The 21,510-nt window shown below is 41.6% G+C and overlaps 2 protein-coding genes and 1 long non-coding RNA gene across 3 annotated transcripts in view; 2 read left to right on the top strand and 1 right to left on the bottom strand.

The window, feature by feature from the left end:
• The window catches only part of FILIP1L (filamin A interacting protein 1 like), a 182,423-nt gene that overhangs the window by 56,194 nt on the left and 104,719 nt on the right, over positions 1-21,510 (top strand). The gene's annotated exons all lie outside the window — the stretch shown is intronic.
• The window catches only part of CMSS1 (cms1 ribosomal small subunit homolog), a 177,898-nt gene that overhangs the window by 46,993 nt on the left and 109,395 nt on the right, over positions 1-21,510 (bottom strand). The window lies entirely within an intron of this gene.
• On the top strand, positions 18,951-20,367 carry LOC308476062. The gene is made up of 2 exons (XR_013985665.1): positions 18,951-19,063; positions 20,190-20,367. It is a non-coding gene; the product is annotated as an uncharacterized lncRNA (long non-coding RNA).

The following is a 21,510-nucleotide window of genomic DNA, read 5'->3' on the forward strand; positions in this document are numbered from 1 at the left end:
ACCATAATAGTTCAGCCCATCTTCACACTAGTTAGGCAAGGCTGCAGCAAGGTATTTTGAACTGATTGTTATACTTACTTGAGGAGATAGCTTTCTGGAAACATATTGACTGATACTGTTCTGATTTCATTTCTCTATTAGCATCATTAAATTCTCTGTATACGGAACTTTCCACCACCTTTTAAGAAAAATCCCCCAGAAAAACTAATAAATGGAGGGGAAGGGCAAGGAGAGCATACTTTTCTTCCAAATTTCAATTGCTGCAAGATCATGGTAAAAGCAAAGTAGCAAAACACAATCATTGCTGCCATGTTCAAAATCACACAAGCATGGAAAATGGAAGCATGGTGAAATGGAAATGAACCATTTCAAAAAGCTGCATATCAAAGCAGGTGATCAGAAAGAAATACGTTTCTCCACTCTAAATGTATTAGTGAAGGAAGGTTTTTAGACTATGCAGAGCCCTCTGGTGGAAAGACAGGATTCAACACTTTCCAAAACTGCTCAATTTCTATGCCCAGAGGAAGGAGGTGCTTTAAAAGCATTTGGCTTCTTTCTGAATTGACATTTGAAGGGACTCTACTGACCTCAAGATACACCAGGAATGCTCTTGGATGTTTCATTCTGTATGACTGTATGACATGGAACAACAGGGTCGATTTCTCCTTTAGGAGACTGTAGATAAAGAAAGGCAGGCACTAGACGGTTTATGAATGAAGCTCCCTAACTTTAAAGTGAACATATTTTATGCACAATATAACCATGGGACAAAACTTCTCAAACCTTAGGAGCAGCAAAGGTTTCTAGGAACCAGGGGGTTGCAACATCTTGAGACCTCCTTATTCTTTTTTTAATAGTTCATATCTCAACACTGTCTTTGAGCTTTTCCACATCAGCCAGCATTCTATATTAGAAAAGCATTTTTAAAAGTCAATGCATAGGAGGGTGGGGATCTTTAATTACTTCTGTGTCTTCAAGCAGCAGCTTGATTTGTAGATATCAAATATGGTTTTTCACAGCATGGAAATAAGCACCATCAGCTGATATAGCAAGCCCTTGTTAAAGGCAAATGATCATGGTGGTCTGGTGAAAAAGTTGGCAGCAGTAAAAGACAGAGCTTTATGCTGAACTACCATTTGGGTGTAGGGAATGAACTTAGAACCCAGTTTTAAGTACTACTTCTGCCAAGGAGCCACACAGTAGTTTCAGACTGTGGCTTGTTCACAAAACAGAATATAAACAAGAAGTGGCCTTCCAGATGTTGTACGACTACAGCTCTCATCATTCCTGACTATTTGCTATGCTAGCTGGGGCTGATGGAAGTTGGGAGTCAGACAACATCTGTAGGGACACAGGTTTCCCACCACTTGTGTAAGCAAACCACAGTTCTCTAAATTTAGATGCAACAAGCAACTGTGGTTTGCTTACAAAGAAGTGCACACTTCCGACTGTTGCAGCCGTGAATGAGAGGGGCAAGAACCAATGTGTAACCATTCGTGCTTTCTTTCTTCTAAAATTAAAGAAAACAACACAACTTCAAGAAGTTAGGAAATTAATTCAGATGACAAGAATTTGGCATGAGATTAAATATCAAGCTTATTTCAAGGAGCATTTCCGCATCAGCATTTATATCTAACTTGAATAGTTTACGGTAAGAAGACAGAAAGTTTCACATTCTCCTGGGGTTGGTTATGATCTCATAAGGTAATCCTGAAGTCATGCTATTTCCTTGTGACTTTCTGAAATGCTTGAGGGAATTATGATGTTGATCTGTGGCACACATACTGCTGCTTCAACATATTTTGGATTCCTGGTCAATGATAGGTTGAGGCTGATGAGAGTTTGTATCCAACGACAGAGGACCACAGGTTCCTCCTTGCTATCCTAAAGCATGAAAATGCTTCATTAGCTTCTCCAGAAGGTTCCATCATTGGCATAAATGTGAAGGTCTCCCTTTTAATACACATTCAGAAAGCAATAATAGCAGCAAAATAATCTCATCTCCCCTTAGCCCTCTTCCGACAATATTGTATATTCAGTTAGAAGAGTATAGCAAACATTTTGGTGGTAAATTTCAATGGATGCAACTTTTTCCTCATTACCCAGTAAACCATGCAAGAAGCTTGCCTGCTATCCCTGTGAAAAGTGCGCACTCTCTCTCGCCCCCCCCCTCCTTCCTTTTCAGAAGGCTGCATTGTTTGCTGTAAGGCTTCATTGCCACAGTAAAGATTGCTCTATAAAGGAAGCTGAGAAAAAGGAACATATGGACAAGGTATTAAAATTATTGTTGGAAATGTTCAAATGCTGTAACATGTCGTGACTAAATTGAAGTGGTATGGTCAAACTGGTCCCAGTACACAACTACTGTCACAACTATTCTCAACGCATGCTTATCAGATGGCAGAAAGAAACCCTACATAGCTTGTCTTAAAAGCCTTGCATTTGCTGACAGAAAAAACCAACAAGGACACTGTTCACTTGGTTTGTTCTCAATAAACTCTTGTTGTTTAAATACATCACTTGCTCAGCTAACAAAGATTGATGCCATCTTTATTATAAAACATATTTTGTGCGAAAGACTGTTTCCTGTTCCTGGTGCTGAAGCATTGACTGTCTCAGAAGGAAAAGCTCTCAACTTCACATTGAAAATGACTGATGAAGAAATGGACTTTTGTGTTGATTTTTAAAGTTGCTTCCAAAGGTACCTTGACTCCCTAGCCTATAAACTCTTCTTCCAGACTCTCTGGAACTCTATCTTCCAGACCCCTCCCCACATGTCAAGCACATGTCAACTTTATGCCTTGTGTCCCTCCCTATACAAGAGGAACTTTGCTTCCACAAAATGCAGCTTCTTCTTTCCAATGACTCCTTACTCTCCAAATATTCTCTTTCAAATAAGGAAATCGGTCGGAAGAGATGATTTATTATTTTATAGGTTTCTACAAACTATAATATTTCTTGGAGTACCGAGACAGGCAAGTTGGCAAAAAAAGTATACTAAATAGAACTCAGCTTGCAATATATGCTTATTGAAAGAGTGTGGCATGGATAGGACTGAAAGTTTCAGCTGGCCACAAAACCAAAGCATGTAGCTCTGGTGCAGATATACGGCTGGTTCCTTGTGTTCCAGGCTTTCCAAACTGGGATACAGACTTGAGAATGTGTGCTTCCCACCCCTTCCCTTTGTTTGCTTTAACCATGGTTACTGTACATGCCACAATTAGCCATTGTTAACCTAAGGTTCCCAAACATCAGAACCTTGGTTAAGAGGGGAACTCTTAATTAGATTGGGTGTGAACGGCATGTACATTGGGGCATTACAAGTTCAACAGACCTACCCTAAAGCATGGCTTTGACAAACAGAGGAGGTTTGTGCCAGAGAAGAGAGAGGGGAAAGGAGAAGCATACGCCTAACACTGGTCTTACCATGAGCTTCGTGGCTTCATTGGGATCAGGGTGATATGGATAATATAACCCTCTTAATTTAAAGAGAGGTGGAGAGCAGAGCAGAGCATTCTCTGCAGAAAGCATGTTTTGCTTGACTGCAAGGCGACTTCACATTCAAATAGCTTGTATATCTCATTAATGGATTTATTGTGCTTTCCCTTCCCGTACTTCATTTCCTGCTTGGAAGCGCTACTTGGTAAATTATGATTAGCCAGATCAGTAGCTGTCGCAGCGTAAAAACGTATTTGCTTTCACACAGCACAGCTTGTTCGCCTGGTCCTACAGCATACAATAGGAAGAATAAACACTAAATCCGCCTTTCCACGAATTCTTTGGTTATGTATTGAATGACGAAATCTTCTTGTGGGAACAAGAATTAAGAGCTGGGGAGAGAGTTACTTCCTACCTTTGCTTGCTAAGCACACAACAGACATTAACTGGACAGATACACTATCTTTTCCTGGAACAGCTCCAATTTCATATAATCTGTTCAAACCTTCTGAATGTTGTGATGCTCGTACTCAGCCATAGATGTTCAGAGGATTTAAAAAAACAAAAACAAAAAACCCGCCCATAACAAATGGGGCTTGATTTTATCTTATAGTACAGACCTGGCATCCTGGTTACTCTGCAAACATAGGAAGGCAACAGGAGCACTATATCACAGCTGCTTCCTCATGACATATGCAATCCTTCTTGTGTTATCGCTGGGCAATAATTCCAGAGGAATGATCATGGCTGCCCAACGACAACTGAAGTGTTACTGTGTGTTTCCAAGAAGCACATGCCTATGGACAGCACAGAATTGGCCCAGGTTATCTCTGTATTTACTATAGGGTTAGTTAACAGGTTTATGTTAGGGTAATATCCAAATAAGCTCTTTGTGCACTTCCTCAGTTATGCCCATAAAAGGTAAAGGGACCCCTGACCATTAGGTCCAGTCGTGGCCGACTCTGGGGTTGCGGCATTCATCTCGCTCTATTGGCCGAGGGAGCCGGCGTACAGCTTCCAGGTCATGTGGCCAGCATGACTAAGCCGCTTCTGGCGAACCAGAGCAGCACACGTAAACACCGTTTACCTTCCCGCCGGAGCGGTACCTATTTATCTACTTGCACTTTGACGTGCTTTCGAACTGCTAGGTTGGCAGGAGCAGGGACTGTGCAATGAGACCTCACCCCATTGCGGGGATTCGAACCGCCAACCTTATGATCGGCAAGCCTAGGCTCTGTGGTTTAACTCACAGCGCCACCCGGGTCCCATACTTTCAGCTATATATATATACTTTCCCATATAGCCCATACTTTCAGCTATAATTGTTTAAGCAAACTTCAGAAGCCAAATAGGTCTTCTAGGAGCTTCTTTTGAGATGGCACTTTGGGCTTTTTCTTCTTTAGGCTGTGCCTCAAACTGCAATAGTGGTGGGGGAGACTAGACAAACCAAACTGTTTTTTGAAAATCAGAGGCTTGTCCCGACTCCCACTCAAAACAAGACGACAGAGGCTGTTACTTGTATATGATCTTTGTTCGGGCAAGTAATGGTACAGACTCAGCAGCAGGCACAGCAGTGTGAGTCAATAGTTCAGGGGTCATGCAAGTGGTTCAGAGCTGAACAGAAGCAATGAAGATGTCCTAACAAGTTTCCACACCCTCCCCCCAAATTTAAGAGATGAGGTGTGGCAAGCTTGCTCACAAGATTCTCTTGCCTTGAGAAAATGCCAGGTTATGTATCAGAGCAGAATATGTATCTGTGATTATATATTGTACGGTGTTTAGCTCCATTCACTATACAGTATGCCACACCCATTACAGTGTAATGGGTGGCCAATACAGGATTATAGTGATCTTTGTTGTTGCTGTTATGAAGTGAGTATGAGCATATATCTTATCAAGTTACATTAACTGCAACTGCATCAAAGAAAATTCAAGTAAGTACTTTGAATCAAGTGACAGTGGACTGTAAAGATGATTCATTAACAGAGTAAGCTAAAACTTAGTGTAATTCCAGGATGTTTCATGGATTTGTTTTAATTTTAAATATGTTTATTTGCTCATGTTTGTGAAAGTACACATTTTACATGTATTGTTTGCAATGGCCTATGGCCATGAGCAATAAATATTAATCATATCATGAGATGTAAAGGAAGTTCACAGAAGGAATGGTTCTCAAGGCTAGAAGCAGCATCTGGAATCCTAATGCAGCTGTTAGTGCCATGGCTGGTGCCAGTCCCGGCCCCACTTTTTTTTGCCTGGCCTGGTATTCCAAGCAGTGCCAGGTTTTGAATCTAGCCACCCTTTACGTTTCATAGAATCATGAAATTGGAAGGAGTTGGAAGGAATCATCCTTCTGCGGCATTGACCCAGCAACCTTGCAATGCTGGGAGCAACACATTCGCAGCCAAGTAACCCTGCCAGGGCTCAGTGACAGAGGAGGGAACTCACCACAGGACACTTTGACCAAATCTTTCTCAAAACTGAGGTCAGCCTTGCAGGAAGGCCACTGATCCTCTAAAGAAGCTTTTTGGGGGGATGCATGGGACGAGGAAGTGGGAAACAACTTCTGGGAATTAACTGGGATCTAAAGCCCAAGCTACACATGATGCTCTGCCTTTAAGGGTTTTGCTTATTTTATTGTATAAATAGCCAGCACAGGAGGTCCAATCTAGGCCCAGAACCTAGTGTGAGAAGAAAGGTGGGGTTCACTAGCTCACCCTATACTGCAATTTGTACTGCCCCCCCCCGCTCAAAAAAGTCCCATTGAAATGTTAGGTTCCAAAATGGATCACAACCGCCCACTGGGGGCTTATCCTGTAAGAACCAGGGCTTCTGATTCACAACCCTTCACAGAATGTTGAGGAGACCACATTTCCATCTTCCAGGAGCTCTCATTCTGTAAATGTAACACCTCACTGGAAGGAACAGAAATGCAAGCTTCACACACTGGTAGTTGGGGTAGGTAGCAAATAAATCTAAGGAGCAAATTCTGGCCTCACCATAGATTTAGATTCCAGGGTACAAGGGATATTTTGAGTCATGAAGATGACAAGCACCCCCTTCCCTCCTTCCCACTTCCCTTCTGGATAATCAGCATTTTTCTCGTGCAGCCATGGGCCCACGCACTAAAAATAACTTTGTTTAGCCACAGAAATGAGTAGGAGGCTCAGGCTGCAAAATATTGTTTAAAAAATGTTATTCAAACAAACTAAGGAATGTCTAACATAACACAACTCCAGAGCATTCGAGGAAAACAGTTTTGTTTCTGCTGGAGGCTAGATGACACCACCGAGTCTCTCTGACAAACGTTTAGTGTAACAAATATGAAATGACACATTTAGCATGTTAACATGTTATATATGCTGTAAGTGTAAGGGGGTGGGCATTGACCCTTTAAATGCTAGATATAAGAGGATCCTACTACATGCCATGTTTATTAAATGGGTCTAAGTATGTGGTGGAGCCAATACCACCACTAACTTCCTTGCAAAACATATGCTCCATATTACACAACTCCTTCCTCCCCCACACTATGACGGCATCGTGTTAGAGACATCAAGATCTCTCAACAGGGGCATGAAGGAAATACGATCCGCACAATGAGGAAGAAAGGGGTCACTTGAGGTAGTCACTCTAACCCCACTGACATCCTTTAGTGGTTGGGAAATTAAACTTGTTCTGAACATTTCCTCCAGCCTCTTCCCCTCTGACTCTTTGAAGTGTCAGCCCGATTTTACATAGGAGCTAATTTTCAAAGACCTGGGATGAGATGGGATTTGCTACAGAGGGATTTGCAACCCTTCCCACCCACCTCGAACTTTCCTCAAATTCTCCTGCATTTGCAGTCTGCTTTTGTATGTCCATAAAGGAAGTATCAAAATGAAGACTGGATGCAGAGAGTCTCCGAAAGAGAACTTGAAGTGGGGGTGGGAAGGGGGTGGGGAGAAGAGCTGATGTAATGTAACGCTACAAGCTGCAAGTCCCTGATCCAAATCCCAACTCAGCCAAGCGCTCATTAGGTGGCCTTCAGCAAGCTGCAATTCCCACCTCTCCCCCCTCTTAGCCATGAACTAACTAAAACCTTCACAGGAGCTATTTATCATTTCCTTTTACTCAGTAATGTGGCTAGTTTGAGCTATTTGGCTTTTGCAAAATACAGGGTTGTACCAGGTCAATTTTTGTGAAATGGTAGTGCTGGGAATACTTGCTTCTACTACAGGCATACATCAACGAGCATGACACTTGGTTTCAGAATCTGTTGCCCTTTGGGATCCAGGAGGCATCAATATCTAAATGGTGTTAGAGGAAAGGGGTGAAAGTGGGCCAGGACTCTAACCAAATAAACTGTGGAATGGCAAGGGGTTAGCCCAATTCCATGTTGGAACCAGGAATACAATTATTATTGTATAATAATAACTATTATTATTATTATTATTATTATTATCATCATCCAAGGGAAAGATAAGGTAGAGGCTGAAGGTAGAGGAAAATCTAAGGGAGACAAGCAGGAAGAAGGTGCTTGCTTTGGTCACAAAGGATGGAGTGAGGAGGTTTTGTTGCAAGTATTTTGGATGGTCAGCCACTTGGGGCTCAGGATTGGAGTTCCATGAGGCCTAAACCGATTCTGTCCTGTTGGAGCATTCCCTGGCCAAGTAGGAAAAGCCTTAACATAAAAGCAAGTAAGTTTGGAGTGTGAATCTGGGTAGTGCTTAAAGGTTTCACATTTAGTGTTCCATCCATTCCACACTGCAATAGATCTGGCTTCCATGTAACAAGGGGACACCACTAGTGTCAACTTCACCCATCAATGTGCATGTTTCTCTCTTTCAGCTTTCCATAAATTCCTGCCACCATAAACGAACTCTAAAATAGAGAGCACAGTTGTTCTTTTTTGTACTGGATCAAAATGTTTAATACTCACTGCTGAAATCCTCCAGAGGGAAAATAAGTTTATTTTGCATTCTCATTCAGTCCATAGCCAAATATGGTGGGGTTTTGCAACATGTAAAGTGACCCAATGCGAACTTCAATAAACTTACCAAATTATTTTCAAGTAGATGCCAAAGAGCTCTCCAAGACTGGCTGTTTTTATTCCTACTAACTTTGTCTGACTTGGAGCTGGCAATGAACGGATGTAAGTCTTTACAACTTACTGCCAATATAAAATTAACAAGACACACTTAAAATGGCAACATAAATCTCCAGGATGTGCCAGGATAGATTATCTTAGTTTGGTCCTGTGAGTCCTGAGATTCGTTGTTATACAGCACCATTATTGTCTCAAGGTTCTTTGCAAAAGGTAACCCAAAGAGCTTACAACCAGAATTTTAGCATAAGGAGAGAGAACAGGGAAGAAAAAGAAATTGGGAAGAGTACATACAAATGCAGTTACACATACTTAGGCTTAATTTTAGCAGAGAACAAGGACTAAAGCGGGAATGGGGAAGCTGTAGACTTCCAAAGGTTGCTGGACTACAAATTCCATCCTTCCCAGCCACTCACCATGCTGGCAGGGCAGATACAAATTGGAGGCCACAAGGTCCCCAGCCCTGGACTAAAAGAATGTGCAAAAAGCAGATTTTGAGGAGGGGATTTTTGAAGAGAGAAAGAGAAGTGGTACCACTGAAACCTTCTGGAAGGGACCCCTCGCCATAATGGGCAGAAAGAATGAACAGGGTTGTTAATGTAGCATTTGGGTAATAAATGCTCTTAGGTATGCATTAGGAAACATCTTGCCATAGGCTACTCTTACAGAGTAGAAGCAAACTGAGGCTGTATGCAGCACACGCATATATGAAAGTGCTGTTGTGCTTATGGACTTCCCATTCAGCACCTGGTTGGCCACAATAAGAACAAGATACCAGACTAATGGGCCTTTGGTCTGTTCTTCTTATGCTCATTAACATAAAACAAAATTAGGTATTCATGATGGGGTTATTCAGAATTATCTAGGCAAAGAGCTAGGAGAAGGGAAAGGAAAGGGTGAACCCAAGTATATAAGAAACTAGTACAAAGGCACAGTCACTCAGCAGTATCTCAGCTTAAGTGAAGAAGGCACTTTAAAATGAGCATGTCACCAAAAAGCATGCTCAATGGAAAACAGGTGACACTTGATAAGTTTTATATATTGCACACTATAAAAGTAACAAATAGATGCTACAAAAATACAAAGAACAGGCACTGTTGATGATACTCCAGTTAGTGGTAGAGGAGAAGCTTTGCATGTCCCAAAATCAATCCAAATTCAGATAAGATTGGAAAAAACGCACAACTGAAACCCTGGACAGCTACAGCCTGCCTGTATCTAGTTTTAAGCAGCTGCCTAGTTTTCCTATGCTCCTATTTCAAAATATGCACAGTGCTTTACTATAAACCCATTTCATATTATTGCTCCTTCCTGTTGAACATCTATTGGAAACCAGACTTCATACTAAAATCCTGAGATGCCCCTTGCACAGTCCAGATACTTGGCTACACTGCCCTTTTTGCACTTAGGGGTGGGAATAGAGAATCAAAGTAAAATATAAAAATAATAACGTTCTTGAGACCCTTCTATAATTACAGAACATACTAGGAATGCAATTCTCAGGAAAAGGGAGCTTGCAGAACAAATGCTAAGAGAAATGCTACAGATCACTATTGCTTAAAAGTAATTATTCCTGTACAAGAAATACCTAAGCCATTGAAAATCTAGGCAAAATAAAGAAAGTGTACTTTGTGTGACATGACTTGGACTCCACCCCTTGAAAACACTGATTTGTTTCATGTCACAAACTACTGCCAAAGTCAACACCTTTCAGAAGTATTATTGGTCTGTTTCAACATTTATTGGACTGTTGTCATAATGTGCTCTATTGTATGAATGGTTTTTGTGTATCAGCATAAAATAAATGTTAACATAGCTTAGAATGCGCCCAGTGCTAAAATTCCCCGCACTTGTAATTAAGACTACGTACTTAAAATGACTTTGACAAAAATGATGTATACTATGTCTGAAAGATACTCAGGCTTTGGCTTAAACAGTAGTTTGGTCACAAGGAAAGCACATGTCCCTTCCTACATTGCCCTTGGCTACAAAATAGCTATCTGCTTCTCTGGTCTGTAAAATATCTATGAAATATTTTTGTTCCTTTGTGAGAATTCCACAAACATGCCAAAGCTGGAGCTTCTTCAAAGACTTGATAGAATGTCCTGGGGAAGCCATTTGTTGTTGTTTAGTCGTTTAGTCGTGTCCGACTCTTTGTGACCCCATGGACCAGAGCACGCCAGGGACTTCTGTCTTCCACTGCCTCCCACAGTTTGGTCAGACTCATGTTTGTAGCTTCGAAGACACTATCCAACCATCTCATCCTCTGTCGTCCTCTTCTCCTTGTGCCCTCCATCTTTCCCAGCATCAGGGTCTTTTCCAGGGAGTCTTCTCTTCTCATGAGGTGGCCAAAGTATTGGAGCCTCAGCTTCACGACCTGTCCTTCCAGTGAGCACTCAGGGCTGATTTCCTTAAGAATGGATACGTTTGATCTTCTTGCAGTCCATGGGACTCTCAAGAGTCTCCTCCAGCACCATAATAGATAGATATAATTGAAACATTTCAGGAAAATAAAATGCAGAGAAAGATACATCAATGTGGGTTCTGTTTAAGTTTTTTAATCCCTTAAACAAGGCTATTATTATACACATTAGTGATTTTTTTAGGCAACATCAGGACATTGGCCTCATTTAAGGGAGAGAATGGGCTATTGTGTTTTTTGTTATTTTCATATTTGGTTGTTATTTGGATAGCGCAAACAACAGTCATTTAAACAATTGTCTAGATACATGTTTAAACTTTTAACTTAGTATATCATGTCAAGCCTTATACATTTTAATGAGTAATAATAGTTAAAAATACCAAGCTTAATTATAGTATCAGAGGATTAAGCTGAACCACAAAATCAGGTCACAGTCATGTTAGAGGTCTAATTTAAACCACGTGGTTTCAGCATAATCTCTGGAACCCTTTAATTTGCTCTCTCTCTTTCTGGACAGGGATGATTTATAAAGTCTTTCCCTCTAAGAACATTTTCCTTATACCCTCCATATTCAGTCCGGTGGTATAAGATTGGAGCTTCATACTTAACCCAGTAGAATACACAATACTGTACTATTAAAACTCTTTAAAAGCTGCATGTTTGATGGTGGCAAAAGATTCATCATTTGCCACATGCATCCAAAAACAAGGGCTCTGTCCTGTAAAACCTTATGCCACAATAAATATGGCGTTGGTAAACATGTCACATGACTCTTCCCCCCACAAAAACACCACAGCACTGTATAACAAACTTAATTCCAAACACAATCCATGTATATAGATGGAATTCTTTTAAAAGCAAGAGCTGAATCAAACAGGAATTTCCAAGCCACAAATAATTTTAGTATTTTTATTCCTTTGATATGTCTTTAGAAGTTGACCTGCCACCTTTAAGTAATAAAGGAGCAGCTTTACAGAGGAATATAAAATCACCTTCACTTGCGCACAGACATCACAGGCTATCCTTTCAAAAGTGCCCAGAGAGGGAAAACGGGGGAGAGGGAAGGGAGAAGACTGAGACAATAACAGAACTCTCTCTCTCTCTCTCTCTCTCTCTCTCTCTCTCTCTCTCTCTCATTCTGTGTGTGTGTGTGTGTGTGTGTTTTAGGGCTAGGAGTGGGGAGGCAAAGAAAAACTATCCTAAAATTAGAGGCAGAAAGAAGACAGTTTGGGGGAGGGGAATTAAATTGAAGAAAATGCTATCTGTGAAAAAAGGTAGTATCATAAATTAACAAGGGGAGAAAATGCACGCAGATGAAAGAAAAGGACAGGCATGGAAAGCAAACTGGTGGAATATATAATTACCATATATACTCGAGTATAAGTCGACCCGAATATAAGCCGAAGAACCTAATTTTACCACAAAAAACTGGGAAAACTTATTGACTCGAATATAAGCCAGTTTGCCACACCACAAACCTCCTAGTGGGCCAGAGTGTGTGTGCGTGCAGGCATGCGCACACGGCAGAGGGGGCTTCTCTCTCCCCCCAGCCCCTCCCATCCCTCTGCCTACCTAGAGTGCTGCCAAGAGGTGGAGGCTGGTGGCGGCAGAGGAAGAGGAAGAGCAAGCAGCCACTAGCCTCCGCCTCTCGCCTCTCGTTCCTCCTCCTCCTCCAACAACAGCCTGGGTGAGGGGGCTGCTGGAAATGCACTCGGGTGGGACCCTCACTCGAGTATAAGCCGAGGGGGCCTTTTTCAGCATAAAAAATGTGCTGAAAAAGTCAACTTATACACGAGTATATACGGTATATCAACCAATCCCTCTTCACAGGGAACTCTGAGAGCTATAGTTCTGGGAGAGGAATAAGGGTTTCCTAACAACTATTATTACCCCTCACAGTATAGGAGCCAACTCCTAAGGGCCAATGGGTCTTCAGCCCCCCCCAATAAAATATTTGAGGGGGGCGGGGAGCCCTAAAGTTGATGGATACCGCCATTCAAATGGTGTTCATGCACCACATCATGGGATCAATTATGAAGGCAGGGCTTACCCTATTTTATTCAAGTTGGCACCCCTGTTTCACAGTCTACAGCATCCAGAATTCTTTGAGGGAAGCCATGATTGTTTAAAGGCATAGCATAGTGCTTTAAATGTATGGCCTGAATCTGGCCTTAGTCTTGTACTGGAGGGCAAACGAAAGGAGCCAAAAGGAAGAGGTTAACAAGGACTAATTGAGAAGTGAAAATTAAAAGAAAGGGGAGAGTAACTTCTGAGCAGCCCCCTCCTCAGACCATACAAAATTAAGGAATTCTGAACCACAGAGCCTAGGGCTTGCTGATCAGAATGTCGGCGGTTCGAATCCCCGCAACGGGTGAGCTCCCGTTGCTCCGTCCCTGCTCCTGCCAAGCTAGCAGTTCGAAAGCACATCAAAGTGCAAGTAGATAAATAGGTACCACTCTGGCGGGAAGGTAAACGGCGTTTTCGTGCGCTGCTCTGGTTCACCAGAAGCAGCTTAGTCATGCTGGACACATGACCTGGAAGCTGTTTGCAGACAAACGACAGCTCCCTCGGCCAATAGAGCGAGACAAGCACCGCAACCCCAGAGTCGTCCGTGACTGGACTTAACGGTCAGGGGTCCCTTTACCTTTACTTAAGAAAGACAAACCCATTTCACTCCGTATCTGATTATTGCAGTGCCCAGAGCAAACAAATCAAGTGGTGATATGACACAAAGACAAAAGATAACTCAGGAATTCTCAAACAGCAATAATTCTTTGTTGACAGGAAAAATCCACCACCACACACTGGCCAAACTAAAGGAATGTTGTGGAAAATCAATACAAATGAAAAATGACTGTGCAGTGACTGTAAACACATCTAAAGGCCAAGGAGAAATACTGTTTTTCAGGAAATAATCTATTTTAAACCACAGGACCCCAAGCCAACTTTGATGACTAATCAAGAATGTATTTCCCCATAACCATGCTTTTTTTTCAAAATAGTACATTTCCACATCAAATATCTTGTTTTCCATTGTATTTTTAAATAAAACAAAATAAAAGCAACCCAGAGGAAAAGTCTATACGGTAGGAATCTTGACAGGAAAAAAGAGGTTCACAAGTGTAACAGGAACATCACTCATTATACCACTTTGCTGGAGCGCCTTATGAAAAACTAAGTATTCTCCATATGGAAAATAACGTCTGTATAGGATTTGACACTTCGCCTATTTAGGAGTCATTAAAGAAATGCTCATTAAAGCATAGATACCTTCTGTTGGTATCTTATTGGTTGGTTTTTGTTTTGTTTTGTTTACAAAGCAACGGGCTAATCTATGAGTGGACAAAATTTAGGCCAAAAAGGACATGGATTGACACCAAGAAAAACAAATAGCAAGAGTGTTGTTGCTGCAATAATTCTTGTTGTGGTATATTCTGAAGTGTCTAGGGACACTAGAGAATGATTCCATTTGGAACACTCACTAAAAATAGGCCAATAGTATTTGGAAGGTACCATCACGTTTCCTGTAGTCCACTCCATTCTTAGGAATGGTACCCTGCTTGTAAAGAATGTAACATAAGCTAGGGAACAAGACACCTTAAATTAAAAATTGGAACTGCTTTCTTCTGTCTCAAACTTGAAACCAATTTGTTACCATTTTCCATCTTTGTTGATTATTCAGTCTTTCCTGTAAATGCCTGGCTAAATTCTTTCCTAGCTGCCAGAATCCTCTTCTTTTAGGAACTCTCTAATGGATCAGTTGTGCCTGCCTTGATCTATACCATGTCTAGCTTCTGCTCACTTGTCTGAATTTTAGCCATTCCTCTTGTCCTGTCCCCTCAGTCCCAGCCTGTCCAATTCTTGCAGCCCTGGTGACTCTTGTCCCTTTCTTTTGTCCCTATCTGAACACAGTGTTCCAACTTTAATCATACTATGGGGACCAAACATAACCCCCAAACACTAGAAAAATATATGATATGGAAGCCTGTAAAGGACCCCTGGATGGTTAAGTCCAGTCAAAGACGACTATGGGGTTGCGGCGCTCATCTCGCTTTCAGGCTGAGAGAGCCGGCATTTGTCCACAGACAACTTTCTGGGTCATGTGGCCAGCATGACTAAACCGCTTCTGGCACAACAGGACACCGAGACAGAAGCCATAGCACACGGAAACGCCGTTTACCTTCCCACCACAGTGGCATGCTTTCGAACTGCTAGGTAGGCCCTGTAGACTAGCCCTGCTGTCAGTGCAGCCACTGATGCCGAATTTTGACCCCACTACATCACATACTCCTACCATCCACACACTTAACCAATGTGCAAAGGTGCTCTACATTAATTGGCCCACTTTTCCCTCTCCTTTCACACATCAGCCAATGTGCAGATGGCAGAATATGTGGCTGCGGTGCATGACCCTGTGATCCCTTCTGACATAGGTCTTATTGGGGAGGGGATATGATATGAACCCCCTGCTAGGAAGCTAAATTCTGGTATCATCTTGCCACTTTGAGTTCCTTCACTTAATCACCTGGCAGAGTGAGGCAAGCGACTTCAGGTGGCACCATGAGGGACAAATAGAAAAAGGCAGGAATTTATCTTTGAATGCTGCAGGAGGACTTGGCCTTATTTTGTAGGGTGTAGGAAATAGCACTTGGGCTCTGCTTCAGGCCTGGGCCTAGAAAACTGATTTTATTATTCTGACATGGTTTATAAACAGCAGAAAATAAAAGGAAGTGGGTTGATATTAAGGAAAAGTTAAGCTGAAGTTCAGTATTTTCATAAGTACGAAGCCTGGACCAACTTAAATGTCTTAATTCTAAAAAGTTTCCCACTGCTCAGTTAGATATGTTGACAACAAACATCCTCAAGACTGACTGAGGCCAGAATCTCATCAACTTTGCATGGATGTTGCCTTGTCAGCTGCTGCTGAATCATTCAACTGAATTTCAAATCACTCTACAATAAACTAAAAGAAAAAAGACCACAGTATTTAAAGTGGTTTGTCTGTGGGATTAAAATTACTAAAATTATACCAATGTCACTGTAACATAACATTGCAGTGTGGGGGAAGCTGTCCCACCACTGCTATAGCAACCACTCATAATACACAATATCAAACATTTAGCGAAACGAAAACAAAAATCCATCGTGAACAAGAAGATGACTCAAAATGTACATACATCTTAGAAATAATACATGTTCCCAGTAATTTATACTAACTCACTGTTATATATATATATATAAAGATTTCAACGTTTATCCTAGAGCTGCTTTGATTTATTTGAGGATTAAATTCCATTTTAAAATATTAAATGCTTACAAAGACAGCAATAAAGAAAGCAAAGAAATATTTGTTCAAATAAGGTTATGGTTGAAGAGAAAACTCGTCATGCAAACATATACATACACCACAGAAATTCTCATGAGGGGCTCTGTCTATCTAAGATTTAATTTTAATACTTCATTTATCACCATAATGTCTCCATGCCTTTCAAGAACATAAAAACAGCAAATCCAACTCTGTCCAGATTCCCACTCCACACCACCACACCACTTCCCTTTTGACGGAACAATGTTTTCTAACAAGATCTTCTTGGACCAAACTGGCTTATTTTAGACTCCAGCCAAGGACACAGTTGGTTCACATACATAATGACAGCACACTGCAACCTCCCTTCCAAGCCAGTGGAATTAGAACACTTATGTAACCTGCCTACTGTAGACTAGCTTAGCACATTTATAGTGGACGCTGAATTTCTTGGACTATTTGAAGACAGGACTCTGGGAAAACTACAGTCTAATTTTAAGTCCATGGTGCAGCCACCTTTGGAATGTTGCATACAGTTCTGGCTGTCCCATCTTAAAAGGATATAACAGACCTCAGAAATGGAAAATAATCCTGGATCAAGGGCCTGACACACCTACCCTATGAGGAAAAGTGAAAACATCTGGGGATTTTTTAGGTTTGTGGGGGTTTTTTTGAGCCCCCACCCCTCAAAACATAAGAGAGGAACATGATAGTGAACATGTTCCACAACACCGAAACTCAGGGTCATCCAACAAAATAGAGGGCCAAACTAGACATGCGTGATTGCATGTGGCATAAATAGGGAGTTTTTCCACATCTAAACATGGAGGGAAGATAATCAAGATCAGGACTGAATTTTTTTTTGGGGGGGGGGAGGGTAATGCATCTCTTTTGCTGCCAGTGCTTTTTTTCTTAAAAAAAACAACGTTTAGGGTACTCTCATTTTCCTACTCATATTGAAATACTGCCCCTCAATGAGGCCAAACTTAGATTCACAAAATATTTAGGGGTATGCATACCCCTGCACCCCCCCCCCCCAGGAAAAAGCACTGCCTGCAGCAATCCAAATACAAATTTGCCATGGAAGCTCGTATCACATGAAAGCCCTGGGATATGGGATTTCATTGGCAACAAGGCTTTGCCAGGGAGACACCCACACTATTATAATAAACACAATTTCAAATAAAATGAAAGCATTATTTTTAGGCTTAGGCTGTAATTGCAGATATTTGTCCATTTCTGGAGAAAGGAAGGAACAGAGAGACATAATCTCATAGCTCCTTGTGGCAAACTTCAGATAAATTTAATCTGGGGCACGTGCTGTTTATAGCAAAGAGATGCCTGAAATCAAAATTATTTATATCTCCCCTTCTATAATGCTAGAATTCATGGACATCCAATGACACTGAACGTTGGAAGATTCATGACAGATAAAAGAAGGGACAGGGGTCCTCCCACTTACATGCGACTGTGCGCTATTGTGTAGACACACGGCACCGGGAAATAAAGAAATACCAGGAAATGGCAGTGGGCAAAGCAATCCCCAGAGACTGGAGGTGTAGTGGGTCTTTGTTTAGGCTGCTCAGCCTCTCTTCCTAGCAGCTGATGCACGCAGAGCACAGCAGCTGCCGCCACTTTTGAGGGTCTTCTAGCTGGCCCCAGGGCTTCAGTTCTAGTTGAACAGAGAGCTGGAGAACAGGGAAAATGGACCTTTAGAGGCTTTTTAGAGGGTGCTCCCCACTTATGTGATTTTCACTTATGTCCAAAGGGCCCAGAACGCAACCCTCACATAAGTGCGGATGGGGGGAAGTCTGTACTTCTTCGCGCAGCACTTGCTCCCACAGGAGGCATGGTCTCCCATGAGATTATTTTGAGTTTAGTGGCATCAGATATACCTAATAGCTTGCATAAAACAATGAACACTTGACATACTCTTGAATATAATTCCATAATGTATCACAAAGTTTCTAAATGTTGTGCATACCTTATGATTTGGCTGCAGGTTATTGGTGTGCCTGGTTTTATGCATTTTGAATTGGTGTGTGTGTGTGTGTGTGTGTGTGTGTGTGTTTTACTAATGAAGATATGTTTTAAAATGTATTGGTGCCCCACTTTTTAAGTAGTAAACAGGATGCAGCTCTTAACAATTGCCTCTACTTTTAACAAAAGGAGATGTCAATCTTGTCTTCAGAAGTTTAAATTCAAAGTCCTACATATATAATTAAATCCTGCTGAACTCAGTAAGATTTACTGCTAAGCAAATAAGGACATAGTATAGGAATCTATTAAACACTGCATCTCTGGCGAACAACCCCTCCCCCAATAAGGTAAGTCTATGAATGGTTATTAGCCACATTGTCTAAAGAGAACTTTCAGGTTCAGAAATTTCTAAATGCCTCCTTCTTGGGGTGGGGCAAACATAACTAAGAAGTTTGGACACCTGTCTAATTCTTAGGTAGATACCTAAGAGCTTTACTGTTGGCACTTAAGTATTTAAACTACTTGGCAGACCCAGTTCACAGAAGTTCATTCAAGTGGTCTTCGGCATACTGACAAATTTCATATATCTTTCCTCAGGGTAGCACAAAGATAACAAAGTTCCCTAGTCAGGGATTGTATTTTGATTAGTGAATGAGGCACTCAAACTCCGGAGACAGAGTGCATAACCCTCTTCCCCCTTTCTCACCAACTGGACAAAAACCTGACTCTTTCACCCCAAGATGTAGAGCTAGGATATTTTTCTCCATTGTGCTGTAAACCCCATGAGATTCCAAGCAGTGTTTTAACACCTGGCCATCCTTGAGTATAAAAGGTAAAGGTACCCCTGCCCGTTCGGGCCAGTCTTGCCAGACTCTAGGGTTGTGTGCTCATCTCACTCTATAGGCTGGGAGCCAGCGCTGTCCGCAGACACTTCCGGGTCACATGGCCAGCGTGACAAGCTGCATCTGGCGAGCCAGCGCAGCACACGGAACGCCGTTTACCTTCCCGCTGGTAAGCGGTCCCTATTTATCTACTTGCACCCAGAGGTGCTTTCGAACTGCTGGGTTGGCAGGCGCTGGGACCGAACGACAGGAGCGCGCCCCGCCGCGGGGATTCGAACCGCCGACCATGCGATCGGCAAGTTCTAGGCGGACAAAAACTGGATAAGTTAATTTCTCAGATGTGTGGATATGTCAGATATTGCTGTGTTAGCACAGGAGATTGTAGTAAGCTAAAAGTGCAATTTGGGTACGATTCATGACAGGTAAATGTCTTTCTTTTCACAACGAAATCTATTAGCAAAGATGAAAGGATTCTGGCAAAAAAAATCAAAAGAAAATCAGTGGGGTTCCAAACAGAAGTGGGCAAGAGAGAATGGCAAGACACTCTGAGGAAATGAGAAAGGGGACATGGAGCCTGGGAGAAACTTGAAAGAGGAGGGGCATTCAGTTTCCCAATATCCGCCAATTTTTTGTCAAGGGAAATGTGGAAGGAGCCCCTGCCCCCACCAACAATGTGGAGCTCTAAGCCCCATCTAAAGTAGACACATCTCTCCTTTACCTTAGAAGGTATGAATGTGAGATGCAGCAAGAGTTCTGTTTTCCACTTTCTGTACAAGTCTGATGCATCCATCAGCAGAAAAAACACACACAAGACCGGCAATGTTGCTGTAATCTGAGTATTCCTTTTTAGGGAAAGCACGAAAGAAGCTGAGAGGGTAGTTCTGTGCACTGAACACACAAAAATGTGTTTCATTTCTGTTCTGCTTGAAAAGTTAAAGAAAGAGGCACAATCAGTGTAAAAGTATTCACCCTGTTTCACCTCTGCTCATCATATGAAGAGGAATCTGTACAGCCAAAATTATACAACTAATTCTGTTCTCCAGAATTGGAATTGACGATTGAGTCATCTTTCCTATAAATTCATTGTTTAAATGATTTTGGCATTATTCCTTTCAGATTCCTGTCTAGCTATGCAATGGAAATTTCAACCTCACACTCTGGTTTCTTTAACATCACAGATACCAAGATTATGAGTTAGGGGAGACTTCGCCAGTTGACAAAGAGATGGAATGGAGAAATTTGAAGTTTAAAAAGGAACAGAGTTGATCTAAATAAACCAAAGAGTAAATATTTAGTTCCAGTGACATTAAATTACATTCATACTCTTATAGCAACTAGTTTGTTACAATTAAGAATGTTCCTGCTTTCCAATACTTTATCATTTGGCCATAAAATGCAATTCCTAAATGAAACTTGGCATATAAAATTATGGCCTGGAAGCAATTTCTTCCTATGAATAAGTTACCATTTCTAAACCTGTTATACTTCATGGACAAAAAGAAAGATTAGTTATATCCAGCCATGGATTTTTGCTTACATTTAAACTGGCAACAAGTTTAACAGCACAGGCTCAATATAGCACCCACACTTGAGATGGAGGCTGTGCCTATTTTAAATCAGCTAGAGCAATGGTCATCAACCTTTCCATATTAGGAACTTCTTCCTTCTAGCACGCTACAAAAGGCAGAGTGGACATCACCCTTTTGGTACATTTGTGTATGGTTCCCCTAGAGATCTTCCATTACCAAATCCTTTTCAAATACTTTGTAAGCATATTTACACAGAGCATATAATTTGCCAAATCCTTTGAATGATAAGCTCACAGTCTGCTACAAGAACCCTGCCCACCTTTAACAAATAGGCAGCAAGATCAAGAACTACTGAACAGAGTAGTGAAACTCCAGTTTTCAGGTGCCTAAAAAGGAATAGTGATCCTGGGGAAAGACTGATGCTCCTATTTCTCAACTTGACCTTATTCTAAAATACAGTGTTGCAAAATAAGATACTGATGTGTGTTACCAAGGGAAAATAAAGTCTCTTGTCTGACGTGCATTAGAGGGATGCAATAAATGCTAAGTACAATTGTAGCTTGGATCTTGAATGCCGGGGCTCCTGAACAAATCGGCTCCCAAATGATGGAAACCCAGATGTGAGTGTTCCGGTTTTCGAACATTCTTTTGGAAGTCGAACATCTGACGGGGCTTCAGTGGCTTCTGATTGGCTGCAGGAGCTTCCTGCAACTAATCAGAAGCCACGCTTTGGTTTTTGAACATTTTGGAAGTCAAATGGAGTTCCGGAATGGATTCCGTTTAACTTCCAAGGTATGACTGTATTGTTGTTCTCTTCTTCTTAGGTCCCTTCCACACATAGTGGTGAGTTCCCTCACCACTCTAGAGTGTACATGAACAGTATAATCTCATAAGCCTGAGATTTTCAC

Source organism: Podarcis pityusensis (genome assembly GCF_964106645.2).
Source record: "Podarcis pityusensis genome assembly, chromosome: 4".
Classification (NCBI taxonomy): domain Eukaryota; kingdom Metazoa; phylum Chordata; class Lepidosauria; order Squamata; family Lacertidae; genus Podarcis; species Podarcis pityusensis.